At 31.6% G+C, this 20,858-nt stretch overlaps 1 long non-coding RNA gene and 1 pseudogene across 3 annotated transcripts; one reads left to right on the top strand and one right to left on the bottom strand.

The window, feature by feature from the left end:
• Positions 1 to 2,719: 2,719 nt before the first annotated feature.
• On the bottom strand, positions 2,720 to 5,029 carry LOC118050803 (uncharacterized). Of its 3 annotated transcripts, XR_012169543.1 has the most exons (4): positions 4,798 to 5,029; positions 4,240 to 4,395; positions 3,885 to 4,142; positions 2,720 to 3,647 (listed from the first exon to the last, which is right to left on the bottom strand). It is a non-coding gene; the product is annotated as an uncharacterized lncRNA (long non-coding RNA). The 3 variants fall into 3 exon arrangements; XR_012169542.1 differs by having other exon boundaries at positions 2,720 to 4,142; XR_004687926.2 differs by having other exon boundaries at positions 2,720 to 4,142; positions 4,240 to 4,294.
• An 11,844-nt stretch (positions 5,030 to 16,873) lies between these two features.
• Positions 16,874 to 20,472, top strand: LOC118050802 (ABSCISIC ACID-INSENSITIVE 5-like protein 7; annotated as a pseudogene).
• Positions 20,473 to 20,858: the final 386 nt, after the last annotated feature.

The raw sequence follows: 20,858 nt of genomic DNA, 5'->3' as shown, positions 1-20,858 counted from the left end.
AAAAAAAACAATTCATATGAACTTCCATGGGTAGGCATGCCCATATTTATCATCCATTTTTATATGAGTTTCCGTACAGATCTCAATTCAGCTCAACCCTGGCATTCAGAGTAGGCGTAGCCGTGTCTAGTTGAAGCTCAAAATAGCTATATGTTTGAGCCCATCTTAACCGTACATACAGCCTATACTAAACGACTTGATGAGATTCTCTCGTAAGAACTTCTTGATGGATTCTTTGCTCAATGTTGGTGCATATGCTGGAAAACAACTAATGAACAAAATCCATACCAGGGTAGTCAACTTGAATGATATAAATCAGCGTTAATACATACAAAGTCAAACTATAGAATTCACTTGTGTGGTGATAAAATTACATATTCAAATTGAAAATTTATCTTGTAGATTGACATAGATAAATATAAATAATAATAGGATTATATTTATAAATTTATAACCATTTCTCAGATCTTGTTCCAAATACATGAGTAGAATAGTTAACTTCTTGATCTGGATAAGTGTTATGAAGATTTTAATAATTTTGTTTATGGTGAGATAGTTGTAGATTGTATTCTTCATTAAATTATAATATTTATTCTGATGATAATTATATTGATAATAATAGCATAATCAATACTATTAATAACAATTATAAAGTCATCAATGGTGTGCTCATTGATGAGTTAATAGTTAAGTACAAAAGTAACATGAAATGTACTAACAAAAAAAAAATTGTCCATTTAGGTTATTTGGATTGTTTTTTTATTACAAGTTTACTATTATCACAAAAATAGATTTTTTCAAGGGTTAGGTAGATAAAACACATATTAAAAAGGTAAGTTTAAAATTTGTAATTCATTGATCCAAAATTTGGTGAAAAAAAAATTATTTGTCGATTAATGTTTCTCATGTAGAATTTAATTGGAAGAGATTGAAGTTGATATCTAAAATTATTATATACCCAAAGTCAGGAAAGAAAAAGGGTTAAAGAATCTTGATTGGACTTCCACAAGATCGAGACAAGAGTAATTTAGAGTGTGTTTGATATCGCGGTAACTGTTGTGGTTGTGGTTTGAAAAAAATTGTTTTATAAAAGGTACTTTTAGTTGTGGTTAGTTTGAAAAAATAGGTGTTTGGTTAAAACTGTGGTTAAAATTGAGGTCGAAGAAAAAGTAATTTAATGTGTTTGGTTAAGAATGCTTTTGAAATTGAGATTATAAAATAATTTTAAAAAATATATATTAATATTGATGGTTTTAAATTTAAATATTATAAAATTAATTATTCTTATTACATAATGAAAAAAATAATACTTTATATAAAATATTTTTTATTATTTCATCAAACTATTTATAATTCCATTATGTACAAAGTTCATCCGATAAGAACTACAGCTTTCATAATTTTTTGAGCGTGTAATAAAATTAGATAAAATATTATCAGATATATAATTAATATTATTGTGCGAGTAAATTTAATTCACTCTATACTATTTTTTCGAGAAAAAAATATTGTTCACATCGCGAATGAATTTAATTCTCTAAACTAGTTTTTTTAAAAAAAATTAATACAATTAACACACTAAAAAAAAAAAAGGAACAGTGCAATTCACTCATGAACAGTGCAGTGAATTGCATTGTTCTTTCGTTTTTACATGCTACAGTGCGCGCAAAGCAGGTTTTTTATGCTTTTTATTTTCAGCGTTTTAAACGCAAAAAAACACGTGGGTCCCATGCACAGTAAATCAAGCTTTTTTGTTACCAAACGACTGCTGACTGCGTTTTAAATAAAACACAGCCGCAGCCGCGTAGACAAACATACTCTTAAACTTAAATACTAGTTTTTTTTTTTTAATTTGAAGAGATTGATGTAAGAGATTTTTAAGAAAAATTACTTCTCTTTAATAATTTTTATTTTTTATTTAGTTTTAGAAGGTTAGATAATATATTTGATAATTTTATTTTTTTTCTAATTTGATTAAGACTTTTTCTGCCTTTTATTTTCTAGTTTATTTAGACTAGTTTTTTCAGTTTATTTAAGTAACTCTAAACCTTTTAAAGAGACGGGATATGTAAAAAGAATATTTTATTTTTAAATCTTAAATTAAGATATTTTTAGTTATGACTTTTTTCAACAGAATTTTATGCAATTTGAACTGATGTTGTTTCCATCTACCCCGTTCAAAGCCGCTGGAGAAAGTCGAAATCTTTTTCATTCAGAATTTTAGTGGTCTGGACTAGCCTAGATTGAGTGGGTGGGCTATTAAAGAGATATTTAACCTCAAAATACTATAGTTAAATTGAATACTGTTAGCGAAACACTATATTGGGTAGCGTCACGGCCTTGGATGTCAAGAACCAATGGGAGGTGGACGGGTCTGTTAGCGGATACTAGCCCATTTAATCCCACTCCCAGCCAATTTCATGGGATAATTATAAAAAATCCGTAACTATAGGTGAATTCGTGTTTTTAAAAAAATTAATTTTTTTTACTATATATAATATTATTTTGATATACTAATCTCAAAAATAATTTTTAAAAAATAATAATAAAAAAAATATCATTTTAATACATTTTCAGGTGATGATTTATCCATTACATAGGGTTTTTATTCATGTATACTCTATGATCTTGAGTTGATCGTTATTTAGCTTATATTCACAATTCCTGATCGCATTTGTTCCTATAATTTTAGCTTTTGATTGTATTTTTCCCTCTGGTTTCATATCTTAGCACCCAGCAAAAAAGAATCTTCACAGTACAAGCTTGAGATCATTTTCAGCCCATCAAAATCTTTCCCACTGCAGTTTTCTCAATACGACAGACTCATCAATGGGGTAAGACCTGGCGTGTGTTTTCAAGTGATGGAATCAAAAGTTACCTTTTCTCGAACTTAGCTGACTGACAGTTGAAGCATTTCTTGTACTAGACTTTGTTGTCAATGGCACAACCTGAAAGGGGAAGATAGAGTTGACAAAAATGAGACTCCATGCTCACAAAATTCCAGGACCTCTGCTTTAGACTTTAACAAGTTTGTAGATCACCACTTAACAAGCAGAACAGCAATGGTCAAATTTTCTTATCATTCCTTGAAGCCCCCGCTCCAGATCTCCCCGATCTTTTCAACATGTGGATACAGGTCAGCTCCTCTCCTTGGTGTTCTTCAACAAAGTTCTGATCCGAGACTTCTGCATGGAACCAAACAATTCAGCAAGAACAATAATTCGCTGCAATCAGAAACACTAATTTGTTCAACAATATAGCCAATAAGGTTTTGCAACTCGTGAGAGCAACTCAACATTGTTCCATAACTGTCAGTAGCACTTCGCATCTAAAAGTATAGAGTTTATAGAAATCAAAGCACGCGCCATTTACGCTCCACACAGACAGAACTATTGCATCTGCTGAAATTTTTGCTTCCGAGTCCACATGATCCGAAATGAGAGGGGGGGGGGTGATTACCCTTCCTTGAACATTGACATAAAACACTAAAACAGACAAAAAGTTTATCCATGTCAGAGTTGTAGCCAAAGATCAGTGTAAAATAAGAGAAACCGGAAAAGTCAATTACATTGTCCACAAGGTGAGCAGTGAATGTCATGGCGCCGTGAGTAATGAACACAAAAACATTCGCAGTTCATTTTCCTAATCTGCCAAAGAATAAAACATAAGTTCACATGGGCAACTGCAAGTGTCCATGACAAGCGTGTTTGATTGACTCCATGTGTCTGATATAACAGAGGACGAGACACGATAATGATGCAGGTCCTTGCACAACTGTTATGCAACAAGGCAACTAGTCGATTTGTAGTACGACTAGGCAATCCTTAACGGATGAGAATACATACATAGAGAAATTTCAGATAAAACTGTAAACTAATTGATACCTATGGTGCTGCCAATAGAATTCTGATAGCATAAGCAGCACATGGAGTGTTATTCTGAACTTCTTGCCAATCCACAGGAGACAGTTGCATTCTCCCTTACACGAATCCCCCCGCCACAAGAAGCAACGTGTCCTTGAAGATCATGATGAGCCGCCTCCCACCGGTTTGTCCACCGAGTTGTCTCCTCGAGTCAGCTGTACTTTCCAGCAATGGCTCATTCATCTTCTTCTCCCATCTACAATGTCGCAGAACCATGAACTGAAACATAACCAAGGAGCACATATAAAAAAAAAAAATTAATCTCCGAAAGCAAGGGAATTCGAGAGTTGAAATACCAAGATTTAAATCCGCTAACCTGGGGTTGCGATGAACACGGCCTCCCTCCCATCTCTCGCCACCAACAACGCAAACTAAAGGAATGGCGCAATTGCTTATTAACAAATGAAGCTTCTAATGAATCAAGATACAACCTATGTTTCTCAACTGTCCACGCAGCAGATGGACCCTGACCCTACTTTAAAAATAAAATTAAAAAAAGAAAAAGAATAGAACACAAGAACTAATCAGCTAATTACGAATGATTAACACTAATTTTCACGTTAAACACAAGCTACAACAACAACAACGAGTTGAGGAAATTAATTAACTCGCTAACAAATTTCCAAAATCTGACATCATGGAAAAAAAAAATTCCTTTCTCTCTTCCTGGCGTAAAATTTGAATGTTTTTTGAAATGAAACTCTAACAAAAATTAGATAATAAATTATATACGGAAAATTAAAAATATCAAAAACTCACATATCCTGCAAAAACAAATAACCGCTGCAAATCAAGGATAAACGCACAAGCTTTTCTACGTGATCCTTAAGTTCGTTTCCAAAGAAACCAATAAATTAAGAGCGAGTAAAGTTACCGGTCTTGCATTGGCATTGTCAACGGTTAAACCAGAGGATTCCGGTTCGTCCGAGTCAACTCACTATTCTTCTTCTTCATCTGATCCGGTAATGGAATGTCCCCTCTGAGATTCCCCTCCTACATTTATCCGTTAACCGTTTGTTTTCTTTTTTACGCCTTATTTTTTAAAAATCTCAGACAGTAAATGTGAAAATCGTTTTCCTTTAATTTCGCTGGATTTTAATTAGAGAAAAAGAGAGAAAGAGGCCGAATTAATTTTTCTTGTTTAGGAAAACAGAAAAAGAGAGCGGACGGAGGCATGGCAACGCTTTTACACGTGTCAGATTCAACAGAACGTTGCCACGTCAGCACATGCTGATAAATGATAATATCTTCGGGGTAATGTCAGCAAGATATTTCTTTTGAGCTCGCGCGGCCAATAGGTAGATAGTGGATTATTATTATTATTATTATTAAGATCATATTTAAATTATTAAAAAGACTAAATCATATATTAATTACAAAAAGCCAACCCAAAAAAATATAAATATACTTGGCTGAAAGGTTTGTCTTTTAGCATTTAGAAACGGAATCGGGTTAAAAAAATAATAGGAAAAAAAAAATTTATGTGACTCGACTATCTTAACGAATTGATTAAAAATCTGGTTGTAATCTGTTGTTTTTTTATTATTATTAAAATGATATTATTTTAATATTTTTTTAAAAAAATAACCCGAACAACTCGGTCAAAACTTAAAATCCGGGTATTAAAGAGGACTGGGTCTAAAATCAATGATATAAACAGTGTTTTTTCAATCTCTTTCAATTATTTTTTTTAAAACTGGATTGGATTTGTTTCCACGTGGAATTCGATCTTGCCACCATTAAACTTCCTAAAAGCACAAATCTAACAGGAAGTCTCTCTCCAGAGGGCATGCTACGTCGTTTACATTATTGTTGCAAATAGCATAGTCTATTAAATTTGGTAACGCGCAGGATTGCGAGACGAGTTACACTCATTGTGTGTTTTTTTTTTTTTTTATTTACATTGGTGTCTGAGCTAGTTTGCGCGCACCACGACTAATCACACGGTCCACTGAATATCCTGTAAACCCGGTGAACATGTAAGGTACCGCGGGGATGACAAACGTGCACAATAAAATTTGAACCCAAATGCAGAGAGAGGGAACAAGCTTCTTTCACCGCTAGATCAAGATCTCGGGTGTCATTGTGTGTTTTTGATAATGCAGTATTGTGTTTTCATAAAATATTCTTTAATTAAAAGTATAGTAAATAATTTTTTTATTTTTAAGATAAATATATCAATTAAAAAGACATTAATTTATTTTTTTTAAATAAAAAACATATTTAACTGCAAAAACAAATACATCCACACACCCTTTTTTATTCAATTATATCCAGTATGATTTCTCCTCCCGGATATTCACCGCAAAGTAAAAGTTTAATATTTTATACCTGCAATTAAATAAGAAAAATCACAGCAATTTTCTTCTTCTTTTCTTTCCAAGCTAAGCTAAGATGATATTGATTGTTTTTTAAAATATTTTTTATTTTAAAATATATTAAAATAATATTTTTTATTTTAAAAAAATTATTTTCGATATTAAAATATCAAAATAATCTAAAAACTTTAAAAATATATTAATTTAAAATAAAAATAAATAAATTTTTTAAAAATATTTTTACAAATACAGTGCCAAAGCACTGCCCATGGTAATTTAGAATCTCGAAAAGAAGAAAATACAGAAGCAGCAAAATACTGAGTTGTACAAATAATTTTTAACTGTGTTAAGATGAGGCTGAGCATGTTCGGTCAAGCAATTTTCAGGATGCCAAGTATTTTTTTTTTTTTAGGATTTATTATAATATTCAGGGCAACTTATATATTTTTTTATTATTCTTATAAATTTTAAAATTAATAATTATATAAGTTTCTAGTAGCCCTGAAAAGAGTAAAAAAAAATTAATGTATTTTAATCTAAAAATTGACATGGTAATTAAAAAGATAAGTTTACCATATTCTTTAACTGATATGGTAAATATATTAATTGAATAAAATAAAATAAAATAAAATAAAATTTATGTGTTTTATTATTAAAATAATTGATATTTGCATAGCAAAACTGTACATAGATTTATTTTTCTGTTTTTTTATTCCTAATCTTTTAAGATATACCACCACAATTTTCTTCCCAGAGGAGGCTTTTTTGATTTACTTGGGACTTACCTTGCTTCTCTTGGATGAAGAATATGGAACAGAAAGGGTTGAAATTGATTACAAATGCATGTTATGTTTTTAGAAGATTTTTATAATTCTTTAAAATATTATTATTATTTAATATAATATTTGATTACTGTTTAAAAAAATAGAAAGAAAAAGATATGTGGTTATGTATTTACTTTTAAAAGGATAAAACTTATGTATATTGTCCAATCAAATATTATCTCATAAAATATTTCAAACCTGACTCAGGGTCAACCAATAAAAGATTCAGGTTACAGATCAGGAGGATCAATACAAGTTAACTTAAGTAAACACGTGGTTAAAAATGAATATTATCATAATTTAAAACTCGATTCGGGAGTCGAGCCAATGGAAGGTTTAAGTTATGGGTTGAGAGGGTTAACTCAGCTCACCCAAAGATTTTAGTTTTTTTTTTTCAAAAAAAATTGACGGGTTTTTGATCTGTGTTTTATCTTGATTTGACTTGAGTTTTTTATTGGGTCAAGTCGAGTCAATTCTTTTATTTTTAATCTCGGACCAGTTTAAACCTTAAATCAACCCATCAAGTCAATTTTGGTTTTATAACTAGGGTTATTATAATATCATTAATTTCAATACTCGATATAAACTAAAGTAAAAAAAATATCAAATTATTTTTAAAAAAATTGAAAATTTGATAACGATATATATTAAAGGTAAAAAAAAATTTTTCTGTTTTATTAACCATAACCAAATAGGACACAAAAACAATAAATTTGTCTTATACATCACTACTAAACACAATTTTGTCTCAATCTTTTTTTTTTTCTTCTTGTCTCATTTATCTCCATTATTTATGTTTCTTTTATCCCAGAACAGTAACTAAACACTATCTAAATAATTAAGAGAATTATCTTCAATTAAAATTAAATAAATACAAAATAAAAGAACATGTCAGCAACATGTGTGGTTAGGTGCGTGTTTAACATTAAGATTGAACCTGTTTTCCATCAAAAATTGATTTTTTTTTTCAAATTAATTTTTTGAGTGTTTTTATATCATTTTGATATGTTCATGCAAAAAATAAAATTTAAATAAATAATAAAAATATTATTTTAATACATTTCTAATTAAAAAACACTTTAAAATATGTATCAAATTTTGTTGATTACTTATGCTGTGAAGATGGAAATTCAAAGTGCTAGTTACTGTGATGGAACGACCATGACAAGATTGCTACAAAAAGATAATCAGTCCTATTTATTTAGTTAGTTTTATTATTATTCAATATACTAAAAAGGTTTGGTGCCTCTATTACTCTTTATTTAGACACATATTACTGTGGATTGAAGTAGTGTAATGACGAAATTATCCTTGTCAAAGAAACTTGTTAAAAATGTAATGGGGAGTGGGATTATCTTTTCCATGAGATGCATTTAGCTTTGAAATAATGAATTGGGATAAAATAGCTAGTTCAAATTTTGCTAGGGCATGGTAAAAATGTAAGGGCCTAAGCGTTGGGACATGACATGACTGTTACACACTTGACAATGGGGTCAAGCATGGCTACCATACCCTAGGCACCTAGGTCAGATAGAGTAGCCAGACCACATGCACTCATGTCAAACATGCCAGCCAGACTCAAGGCTTTTGAATCTAGTGCTTGGACTCGAGGCTTTATAATTTGGATTACTAAGCATGCAATAGGGATAAGATTTTTTTTTTATGGAATGCATTTGACATTAAAAAAATGATTTAAGTCAAAATAGTTAGTTTGAATTTTGCTAGGACATGATAAGGTTGTCAAGCCCCAAGCACTGCGGCATGACAAAACTATCAGCCCCAGGCATTGGGGCATGTCATGATTGCCAGACACCCAGTCATTAGGGGCAGACATGACTGTCATACCCTAGGCGCCTGGGTCAGGCATGACAACCACACCCCAAGTGCTTGGGTCAAGCATCGCAGCCAGACCCGAGACTCTAGGTTCTGGTGTCCAAACCGAGGACTCTAGGTCTGGTATTATATCCAAACGCGAAGCTCTAGGGTCTGGTGTTTAAGAGGGGCCCAAAGCTCGTGGGTGTGGCTTTACAGCCACACCCACTTAAACTTGAGTCAGACAAATTTAATATTATTATTAATATAATAATTAATAAATTTGAAAAAAATATTATCAATATTGAAAAACAACCATAAATTTGATTTGAATGGTAAAATTATTATGATCATCATCATCATCATCGTTAATAAATTTGAGAAAAAATATTATTACTATCGAAGAAAAACCATAAATTTTATTTAAAGAGATTAAAAATTATAAAAACTTGGGCCAGACCAACCCAAGGCTCTTAGGTTCGGTGTCTGGACCCGTAACTCTTGAGTCTAGCATCCAGACCCAAGGGTCTTTGCCCTAGCATTACAGCCACAATCAATGCTTTTGGACTTGGCGTTGCAGTTAAACTCAAAAGCTCTTGAGTTTTAGCTTTTTTTGATAATTTTTTTATGCCAAAAAAAGTTGGCCCTCGGCGTAGTGCGGGCACCTAACCAGTCTATAATCTAAATGGTATGGTATTTTCACTGTGCATTGCCTCCACTGTTCATCCTCTCATATTTTTACTATGGATGAATTGTGTAAAATTTTGTATCTTTTCAATCTAGTCTTCAAACTTTTTTGGGCAATTTAGTCCTACTTAAAGAGCAATTGATTTTGAATTCTTATAAAATAGTGTGGTTAAAAGAAGTGAGACCAAAATGAAAAACACGGCAAACATGATCGGTGAGCCATGAGTTTTGAAAAAGATGCACTTTGATCCTTCAACTTAATAAATTACGCAAATTATACAATTTCAGTTTCTCAATATTTTTTTAATTTCATTTTGGTACAAAATTTCATTTTTATTATTTTTTGGTCCCTGTTGGGAGAGGAGAGAGAGATCGCAGGAATATCGGCAGTAGAAAAAGAAACAGGTTGTTAACACTGATTTAGATCATCAAAATGGACGATATTTGTGTCAAATTATTTTATTTGATGAATGGAATTCATATTAGGTGTTTTTAATTCCTTGAAAGTACGTGAAAAAACATATTTAAACTTGTGTTGATTTTTTATTTCGAGTTGAGTTCAGTTTTTTGGGGCATTTTTTGAGTTATAGATATGTTTATCATGATTTCTTAGGTGTTTTGAATAAAAAAAGAGTTTTGGGTCAAAAGAATCTTGAGACTGATTTTTCAGCACTGCAATGGTTGGAATATGAAAAAAAACAAATGATATGTTGTCTGATTTTTTTTCAAAAAAATAGGGTGGAGGATATGTTATTTGCTCCAGGTGCAGTTAAAAAAGGGACCTCGTCACGCAGGCTCTGATGAAATGGACCAGGCAAGCTAGGCCCATTAGAGCCTAACTTTTTTTTTTTCTAATTTCTTTTATTTCAATTAATGCTTCTTTCTTTTAAATTTTTTTTGTTAAACCTTAATTATTTTTATATTAATACCCATTATTTCTTTTATTTTGTTTAGAAATTTTTTTTAAATGATGGTGAATTTTTGGTCATGCACTTAATTTTTAAAGAGATTTTTTTAATTCATCTATGATTTTTTTTTTTTTTATCTTTTATAAAGATGAACTATATTTTTTAAAATAAAAATGTTTATTTTCATATGACACTTCTAATATATGTAACCTTGCATATTATTCATATTTTCTTTTTATCTTATTCAATCAATTTAATATATTTGTCTACTTTTATTATCGTTTGATTAAATAAAAAATATTTTAATAAATAAAAATTAGCAAACATGATCGGGTATATCTCATATTACGAGATTAAATATCTTTATCTATATTTGTCTCTTGATTTTTCAAGTTTTATTTTTAGATGTCATTAATTTTAATTTGCATTTAAATTTCTTAGACTATAAAAATATATTGAAAAAGCTTTTATATATATATATATATATATATATATAACTTTTTTATATATAAATAATAAAAATATTTAACCTAGATCAAAGCGTGAATCCGTAACTAGTTTTAATTTTCTATTCCACGTGCAAAGATAATTGAACCTTATGGGCACCCACCATGTCTTTGAATTCTAAACAAGATTATTTTTCGTTCAAAAAGCTTAGCCATGGAGATTTTGCTATAGTTCTATCCATAAATTACTATGGATTGCAATAATAAAATTATATTAATATGTTGTTTAATTAAAAGAACCATGAAAGATGATTATAATTTTCACGTTGTATTTTTTAATTAAAAAATTGTTGGTACATGTTTCACATACTATAGTAAGTGGGTGGTGCCCATACCATTAATAATACGCGTGAGATGTTTTTTGGTAGTCAAATCTAGTAATTTGTTGTCAAACTAGATGTGCAATCATGTTCTTTTTCACATGATGCAGCATGTATAAACATATTATGGTTGGATTGTCTTGATCAATTATTTGTATTTTTTTTCATTTCTTTTTCTTTACAACTAAAATGCATAAATTTTTTTATTATTGTTTGTTGTTTATTTGAGTTTAGCATGAGTTGCGAGACATAGACACTGTTTGCTTTGATCTGTCAGGACTGTGTTACTTAAGGTTATAAGTATATTTGTTTTACTGTTTGTGCACTCTGTACATTTTTCCGGGAAAAGTGAACCTCAAGTGCTAATGAAGATTTTTTTTTTTTTAATCTCTCTCTCTCTCTCTCTCTCTATATATATATATATATATATATATATATATAATAACAAAAAAAAATTCATTACCCATCCAAAAAAAAAAATGAAAAAGAAAAAAGATAAAAACCACCACAGACCCGTTCTTGAATCACATTTTCCAGCACTAACGAGGAAAATTCAGTGTTTGGCTGGTTGATAACTGCATTATATACTCTTACATGTTTTGTTTTAGAGTGGTGTTGTTTCCTCCTCCTCCTCCTCTTCTTCTTCTTTTGTTTTTTTAATTATTCTCACTTCATTATTTATTTTAGAGATTAAACTAACCTTATTTAATATGTTTTTTCAATTTTTATTAAAATCTTAAAAACAAGGAATTTTAAAATGGACCTTCTTAATATTTGTTTTTTTTAGAAAAACAATACACCAAAAAAATATTAGACTATGCCTAGATATCTTTTACTTTATTTTAAAAATACAAGTTATATACTTTTTTTTATTACAAACTTCACATTGAATTGGTAAATATTGTAAATTTTATGAACAGAATGAATCACAATTTTATTTTATTTTTATATCAGAGATTATATATTATAAACCATATATTATTACCACCACTACTAAAAAAAAAAATCAATAGCATCGAAAATTATCAACGGAATATTTCAGATGCAAATATAGCAATAAATTAGTAACGGATGACATATATATTAATTTTTTAATATTAGTAACGGATTTAGCAACATAAAATCAGTTAGTAAAAATAAATTAATATATTAAAAATTAGCAACGAATTATCCGTTACTAATACGGAGGCACATGATTTACAATAATAAAAAAGTCTTTGTGCTGATAAAAAGAAAAGAATAGAATTTGATTTTTATATATATATAACGCGTTAATAATTAATTGGTACATGTATATCTTGTAAAAAATAACAATAGAAAACCTCACACTAGAAATGATTACTGATCTCAAAATCAGACAAAACTTTCATTCTCTAAATTAAAAATCCTAACCTCATCAATGTGTCCTTTTCTTCCTTTTTTCAAAAACCCACTTTATCTTTTGTCACTCTCTCTTAAAATATTCTCCATGAATATGTAATTTAAGGACGTCATTTTTCAATAACCCTACTTTTACTTTTTTAATTTCTTTGTTGTGCTACAACGGAATCATCTTGCAAGGAATATGGTACAACAAATTAAGACAAGTATAATTAGAAAACCTATATTTGAGGGATTTTATTTGTAATTTAGAGAGAATATATTTTATTTTATTAACTAATTTTATTGACGAGATGAATAATTTTATTCATTTTTTTACAAATTACTTATTAAACATGGCTATCATCATATGCTAATATTTTTAATTATTAATATAATGTAATGTGTTTCTTTTTAAATTTATTAACTAGGTAAGGTATGAAAAACAAATATACAAAAAGAGGGGGGGTTAGGTTTTGTGTTGATCAAAGCAGAACAGAGCATAAAAAATGTTATTTACATGTTTAAGGTATGAGATTATATATTTATACTTTAATTTTAGACATAATTATGTGTTCACCAGCATTTAATATATATTAACACTTCACACATCAACCTCATAAATAATGGAATGACCTCATGCAGATTAATTGGTTCCATTTTCTACACACACACACGCACACGTGTGTGTGTGTGAGAACAAAAGCATATAAAAACAAGAGTATTGCTAAAAAGCTAGCGTTGTGTTGTGTTGTAGTAAGAGTACTAAAAAAAACATTGTTTTTAAAGCTCCTCAACCCACTGCAAATAGATTCCTCCATGTCCTAATTAAATTATTAATATTCTAGCTTGCAGCTTGTCTTTTAAACAAAAACACACAAAGAACATAGGCTTGAAATGGATAATTACAAGCCACTAGCATGAATTTGCTTCCAAGTATCTTATGGAACAAAAACAAAAAATCTCTTAACATCGAATGTTATGATGTAGTTAAAAAGTTATCATTTTAATAATATGTTTTTGTTCATATTTTTGGTTACTGGTTGTCTATGCTTTGTTTTGTTTCTTTGGTAGAAAAAAATAATTATAGTAGTTAGTTAATAATTATATTGAGCTTTGTCTTTGTTTCTTTGGTAGAAAAAATATTCATTTTTCAAGGATGATGAACCAATTGTTTGTAAAATTTAGGAAGATAAGACTGTAATTGCTTTGAACTAGCAGTTGACTCGAGCTCGTAAGAAAGTTATGTCAGACAGAAATACCACAAATATCATGAATTGCATTAATAAAGGTCCAATTTTGATAAATAATGACAATTGGAATCAAATGATTAAAGATATTTGATCCATCTCTAAATTTCAAAGAAGATTAAAATCTGCAAGAAATAATCAGCTAATTGAAACAAATGGTAAATTAAGCATTTATTTTAGAGGTACAGTGTCATTTGCATCATATTGAACTAACATGGTAAGGAATTTTTTTATTTGTTACAATGAATTTCAAAATTTTATATTTAGATTTTCTAATATTTTTGTTGGTTGATAGCAAGAAAAAGCAGGTGGAAAAGAACCTTTATGGGATGATGTGTTTTTGGTGTTGCGTTAGAGTGTCAACAACATGAAACCTTCATAGATAACAAGTCTAAAAAAGTTGTTATAAATATTTTTATTTATGTAATTTAATTATTATTTAAAATTAAAATGAATTTATAATTATATTTAATTTTATTGTAGGAGAATTATATATATAAAAAAGATGATTTCAAGACATGGAACTGATCGAGAAAATCATCCTTTATTTGATGAAGTAACTTGGTGTGTGACTACAGGAGAAGTTACAAATGGTAGAATATATAGTGCACTTGGTATGCCACAATCCATGGTCAGTACGAGTGCTTCATCACAATCCTATATAATGGAGTCAACACCTCCAAGTTCATTAATCTAGGCATTGAAATAGCAAAAAAAAAGAAAAGAGATGGTCATATTTTATCACTACCGCAGGCGATGACTTTTATCAAAACATTTCTTAGTAACATGGAATACCAAACTTGGATATCAAATATGGACCAAGATATATCGGCACCTATGGCTTCATCTATGCCGTCATTTGTGGCTCCACAAATAACAATACATACATATCTCTTATCTAATTCAATATATCAATCTAGGCCTCGACCACCATATTCAATTACCATTTTTATGATAGAACATATTTATTAAATTGTGATTTATCTGTATTGATGTAAGTTTAACATGATTTTAAAATTTATTATGATATTTTTTTATTTGACTTATTATTGTTGATAAAATAATTTCTAGTATTAGTTTATGTTTATATATATATTTTTATAATTTTTGAATTATCCATAAATAATTATAAGAAATTCAATAAATAGAAAAAAAATTATGTTTTAAAAAATAATTATTGGATAAATCAGCAACGAATCAGCAACAAATATTTCATTTCTAATTAATAACGGATCAGCAACACAATATTAATTGCTGATCTATACAATAAGTAACTAAATTTCAATAACAAATAAATTATTACTAAAAAAATCAACAATTAATAATTTATTGCTAATAAAATTAGCATTTATTATTAACATTGACATTATCTATTGTTAATTCCATTATAAATTTTTATCAGCAAACGACTTTAGTTTTATCTGCCACGGATCGGAGAGATGCTAATAGACTGCTTTTTTAGGAGTGCACCATTGCATTAATGTTTTATGACATAAGTACTTCGCTGTTAAAGTTACATAAAAAGTTATCATAGACATTACTTTTAATTCGGCAAGTCAAGTCCTTGAAAACACATCTTTTAAAACATATATTTAAGTGAAAGATCTAAAGCAATCGAAGATAAAATATAATTCTCTAAATACAACTTTTTTTTTTCTTATTACTTTTTTCATCTGATCAATATTATTCTGAAAAGAAAAAAAAAGTATTTTAAAAATTAAAATCATAAAGTGGAATAACACCGCTCACACTTTCACAAGATGAGGGCCCGCCATCACATTTTGTTTATTACAGTCCTTTCAATGGAGGACCGACACGTGGTGCTCTGGAACTTTCCTTGAGCTCAAATTCAAAACAGTAACACGGGAACACAAACATGCTTACCATTTCCATATCAATCGCACCTGATATCATCAAACCCATCCACGCATGATCTCATACTATCGACGGTTGACATTCAGTCACTACCTGCACCAACTCGCATACAATCCCCCACTATTACAAACCAATAAAATACCAGACCCTCACCATCAAGCACAGATCAACGGTTCAGAGCAACCCACCTTGCCTCTCCCTACTGAACACGCGTCAACTCAACATTTCAACTGCTGCCCCATTGGACCACGTTACGAGATCTCCAATGCTCATGTTTCAAAATCAATAAATAAATAAAGTAAAAATCTTTTGTAGCTCCTTAAATTGGTGACTCGTGTCTTGTCGCCTCCACCAGCCAGCGAAGTAAGCCACAAAAAAACAGACACTACACTCTCACTACTCGCTTCGATTTTTATATTCTTGGAAGAAAAAAATAAAATTAAAGGTAATAAAAATAAACTATCCATTTCTCTTAATACTTTTATTGTCCCTTGCCGTGATTGTCTATCTCCCTTCAAATAGCACACTGTTTATTTTCACTTTTTTTTATTGTCTCTCGTATTTCTTCCTTTTTTCTTTTTCAAAAACTCTCTTTTTTAGTAGATTTTAATTTAATAATTTCATCAATTGATAGATTCAATATTGTTTAACGTGGTTTGAGTGGGCTCTTATCCCCCACCTGGTTTTTTGGGTGCTGAAAGTCGAAATATTGTGATAAAATGAGTTGTGTGGAGTTTCATTAGTGTAATTTCTTTGTTGGTTTAATTTTTTACTTGGTATTGGTATTTTTTATTTGGAAAATGGGTTGGTCTTGGCTAGTTTTTACGGGTCTAAAGCTTGATCCTTTTTGCTTAATTTATGGGTATTTGAGTTAGGGATGTGATATTATCAGCACAGAAGCATGAAAAGTATCAAACCTGGAAGCTGCTATTTGTATGTTATCTCTTTTTTTTTTTTGCAGTTTTTAATGAACGTTTGTATCTGAAATTGAGGAGAGAACATGAAAATTGCTTCGGTTTTTAGTTTAGTTTGATCTCTATTTATTGGATAATAACTCTGCAGGGGTGTTTTTTCTTATTCTAGATACTCTAGTTCATTGTGCTTTGTGCTATCATAGATTCCTGGAAATGGAATCGTTTCATCTGCGTGTGTGGGTGTTAAGTCTTGTAATTGCATGGATTCGACTCTTTGAGGCCATGCATTAGTGTGTGCTGCTTTTTATGAAAATTGGATGCTTTTTGAAAGTTTAGCCTTGGTCTAACAGATTCAAAGATTGCACAGTTTGTTTTCTTATGTCCTGGGAAATGGTGTCTGTAGGAGCTTTAAATCTTGATACCTTTTTTTTTCAAGCCATGGCTTGGCTTGTTTTTGTCCAATTGGATTTTTGAAGTAACTGTGCAGTTGATGTATAGTTTTATGCTCATGGTTACTTGAACTTGGGTCTTAAAATTTGCGTAGTTGGACCGAGAATGTAAAAACTGTAACTTTTACTCCTGACTTGGTTTAGTGATTTTTTCTTATCTCAATTTACCTAGGCGGAGTGAGATTCCATTTTGATCTTCTTTAATTTTATAAAAGTTACAGAACTACTTGATTGAGTCAGCTGTGGCCGCCACTTGAAGATTTTCAAAAATGGACTCTCAATGGGACTACAAGAACTTTGGAAATGCCCCACCAGGACAAAGCAGCGTCACAAAGCCACAAGAGAATCCTTCGTTGATCCGCCAGTCTTCAGTATACTCGTTAACCTTCGATGAGTTCCAAAATACCTGGGGCGGTGGGCTGCGGAAGGATTTTTGGATCAATGAACATGGAAGAACTATTGAAAAACATATGGACTGCCGAAGAGACTCAAGCAATGAACAAATACACTTGGTGTGGGGAGTGAAAGAAGTGCCCCGGGTGGGAATTTGCAGAGACAAGGATCTTTAACTTTGCCTAGGACACTAAGTCAAAAGACTGTTGATGAGCTTTGGAGAGACCTGATCAAAGAAACTAGTGGTGGTGCTGAAGATGGGAGTGGTAGTGCGGGATCCAATTTACACAAAGGCAACAGACTTTAGGAGAGACAACTTTGGAGGAGTTCTTGGTTAGGGCCGGGGTAGTGAGAGAGGATACTCAACAACTTGGAAGGCCTAATAATAGTGGATTCTTTGGTGAACTATCGCTGCTAAACAACAACAACAACAACGACTCTAGTTTGGCCATTGGGTTTCAACAGCCAAATGGAAACAATGGGCTCATGGGAACTCGGAGAATGGAGAACAATGGTAATTTAGTTGCTAACCAGCCTTCTAGTTTAACACTCGATGCAGGTGGAATCAGACCCACTCAGCAACTACAGCAGTCACTGCAGCTGTCACAGCAGCAGCAGCAGCTGCTCTTCCCCAAGCCTGCAGCAACTGTGGCATTTGCATCCCCTTTACATTTGTCAAACAGTGCTCAGCTTGCTAGCCCTGGAGTGAGACGATCGGTTGTTGGAATTGCAGACCGATCTGTGAACAATGGTCTAGCTCACAGTGGAGGAATGGGAATTGTTAGTTTAGCAACTGGAGGCGTTACAATTGCAACAGGATCTTCTGCAAATAGGGTATCACCGGATGTGATTACAAAGAGTAATGCTGATACATCTTCACTATCGCCAGTTCCATATGTATTTAGCCGGGGAAGAAAAGCCAGCACAGCTCTGGAGAAGGTTGCTGAGAGAAGGCAGAGGAGAATGATTAAAAACAGAGAATCAGCTGCAAGATCACGGACTCTCAAGCAGGTCAGTATAGTGACTGACCTATTACACATCTTTCAGCTTCTGAATATTCCCTTTTGTGTTGTTTTTGTACTTTAATATTTGCCCCTTTGGTACTTTAAAGCTGATCAAGGAGCTATTTGTGTTCCAGGTTGTAATTTTTACATGTCTCCATTGTTTTTGCCTGTAGTTTTAGAGGTCTAGTTTGATGCCTTAGTGACATTACTTGGCGCTTCCACACATAAATTTAGGTGTTTTGTTTGACTTTATTGACACGGGCGCATCGTATCATTGAGTTTTAATTGAATCATGAACTTTTTTTCTTTCCTCTTCAAGATGCTGATAAATAGGCAAATTCTGCTTGTGCTGTATTTCAGAATGCCAGATTATTATCTAGTTCTAATGACCATTTATATCATACAAGTGCACAAGTGTGTGTTTTGGTAGTAGATGTCAACCTCTCTCTTCTTTAAATGACAAGCAACAGGTTTTGGCTTTACTTAGTTTCCCCATTAAATCTCACTCGTACCTATAAAAATGAATACACCATAATAAATGATTAATTTCCAACTTAAGTGTTCTTAAGATGTGTTGACACTTGGCAGCTTTCCAGTATAGTGTGCTGAAAAGCACTGCAAACTATTTGATGGGAATCAGTTGAGGCTTTGCTCCTGGGGGTCTCCTCTCTTAGCAGTTTTTTTAGCATGCTGGTTTCAAGCATCCATCAATATGATTTATTTAATGTTCCATCTCATGTTGGACACACACAAAATTTTGCTGCTCCCAGGTCCAAGAAACTCTTATTGTTTAGTGAGTTTTTATGTGATTGAGGTGATGACTGAACATTAATCTTCGAGTGAGAAAGCTACTTGAAACTTCATGTTACTTTCTGTTTTTGGGTTTTGCAGGCCCATACACAAGAGCTGGAAGCTGAAGTTGCAAAACTCAAAGAACTGAACGAAGTATTACTGAGAAAACAGGTATGCTCTTTTCTATAAAAAAAAATCTTGGAACTTGATGTGTGGCAAACTTGCTTGACCAAACCTTGATTGCTGCAGGCTGAAATAATTGAAAAGCAGCAAAATCAGGTATGGCCGCTTTTCTAGAATCACTGCAGTTTGTATTTTTGGATGGTAGTTGTGCAATTTCCATCTTCTTTGTTCAGATAGTTTGTTTACTTCTTCCATGTCCGATCTCAAATATATATTTTTTGTGTTATCAATGAAACAAGATGTCTCCTAACTTCTTAGGTAATTTGCTTTCTTAAATGATCTGAGGCAGTTCAAAACTACATTAATCCTTGCAATTGATGAGTTGCATTCTTTTTTGAATAACGACTTCACATTGTGACCTAAGCTTTGAGCAATGACATAGGTTGCAACAGTAAAGGGAAAAAATGTAGATAGCAATGAAGCAAAAGAAGGTAGATAAGGAAGTTGATAGGAAGCTCAAGTACATTACCGAACCTCTTCCCTACATAGCCTTCATAATAGTCACGAGGTGTCATAGTTCCTGATTAAAACTAAGAACAGGAGTCGAATTGTGCTACTCAATTAAGTAGTTGTCAAATCTGAAAATTATGTGCATCAACATTGGTATGGTGAGGGGAATATGATTACTCTCTGTTTTTTCAGTTCTTCGAGACGAAGAAAGCACAATGGGGAGGTAAAAGACAATGCTTGCGAAGGACAGTGACAGGGCCTTGGTAGAGTTGATAAATTGATTGTGGATAGTAGAAGCAGTGTTTGAGCATGCATTCTTAGCCATTTGTGTGGTGAGCATGGAGGTAGGCTCCTGAGTGTGTTACAATGTTAGCCTAAAAACTTTCACAAATTTGCCTTTTGTGTCACTGAGATTGGATTTCTATGTTCTAATGTTTCTGGAAGATGGATGCAAGCAGTATGCTATTGATTGGGTAAATGGTATAACCTGTATTCTGGCATCAAAGTTCCAGGCTTTCCATTTTCGTTTAACAAACAGTGAAAATAAATGAGCAGAGTTGCCTCAAATTAGCTTGCACCAACCGATGACACCAAAACAAAGCTTCCAGCTCTTTAATTTTGGGTTTAACCAAGTATAAAAATTAGTGGTAAAGGGGGTGAAAAAAATTAACGTTTAACCCTTCACCCTCCTTTTCTTTTGCCCGTGAAAGAACTCAAAAACGAAAAAACAGGTTTCTTTGGCAGAAAGGAAATTGAGGAATAAAGTTTGCCCAGTTTTTGAGAAAAGTTATAGCAGAAAAAGAAAAGGTGACGGTTCAGTTAGACCCGCAGCCCGTTAGACCCTTTGCAACGAAAGGAATAACGAAGGAACGTGTTAATCTAACATTCCAT

This window comes from Populus alba, chromosome 4 (assembly GCF_005239225.2).
Source record: "Populus alba chromosome 4, ASM523922v2, whole genome shotgun sequence".
Classification (NCBI taxonomy): Eukaryota; Viridiplantae; Streptophyta; class Magnoliopsida; order Malpighiales; family Salicaceae; genus Populus; species Populus alba.
This window is presented reverse-complemented; position numbering and strand designations above follow the sequence as displayed.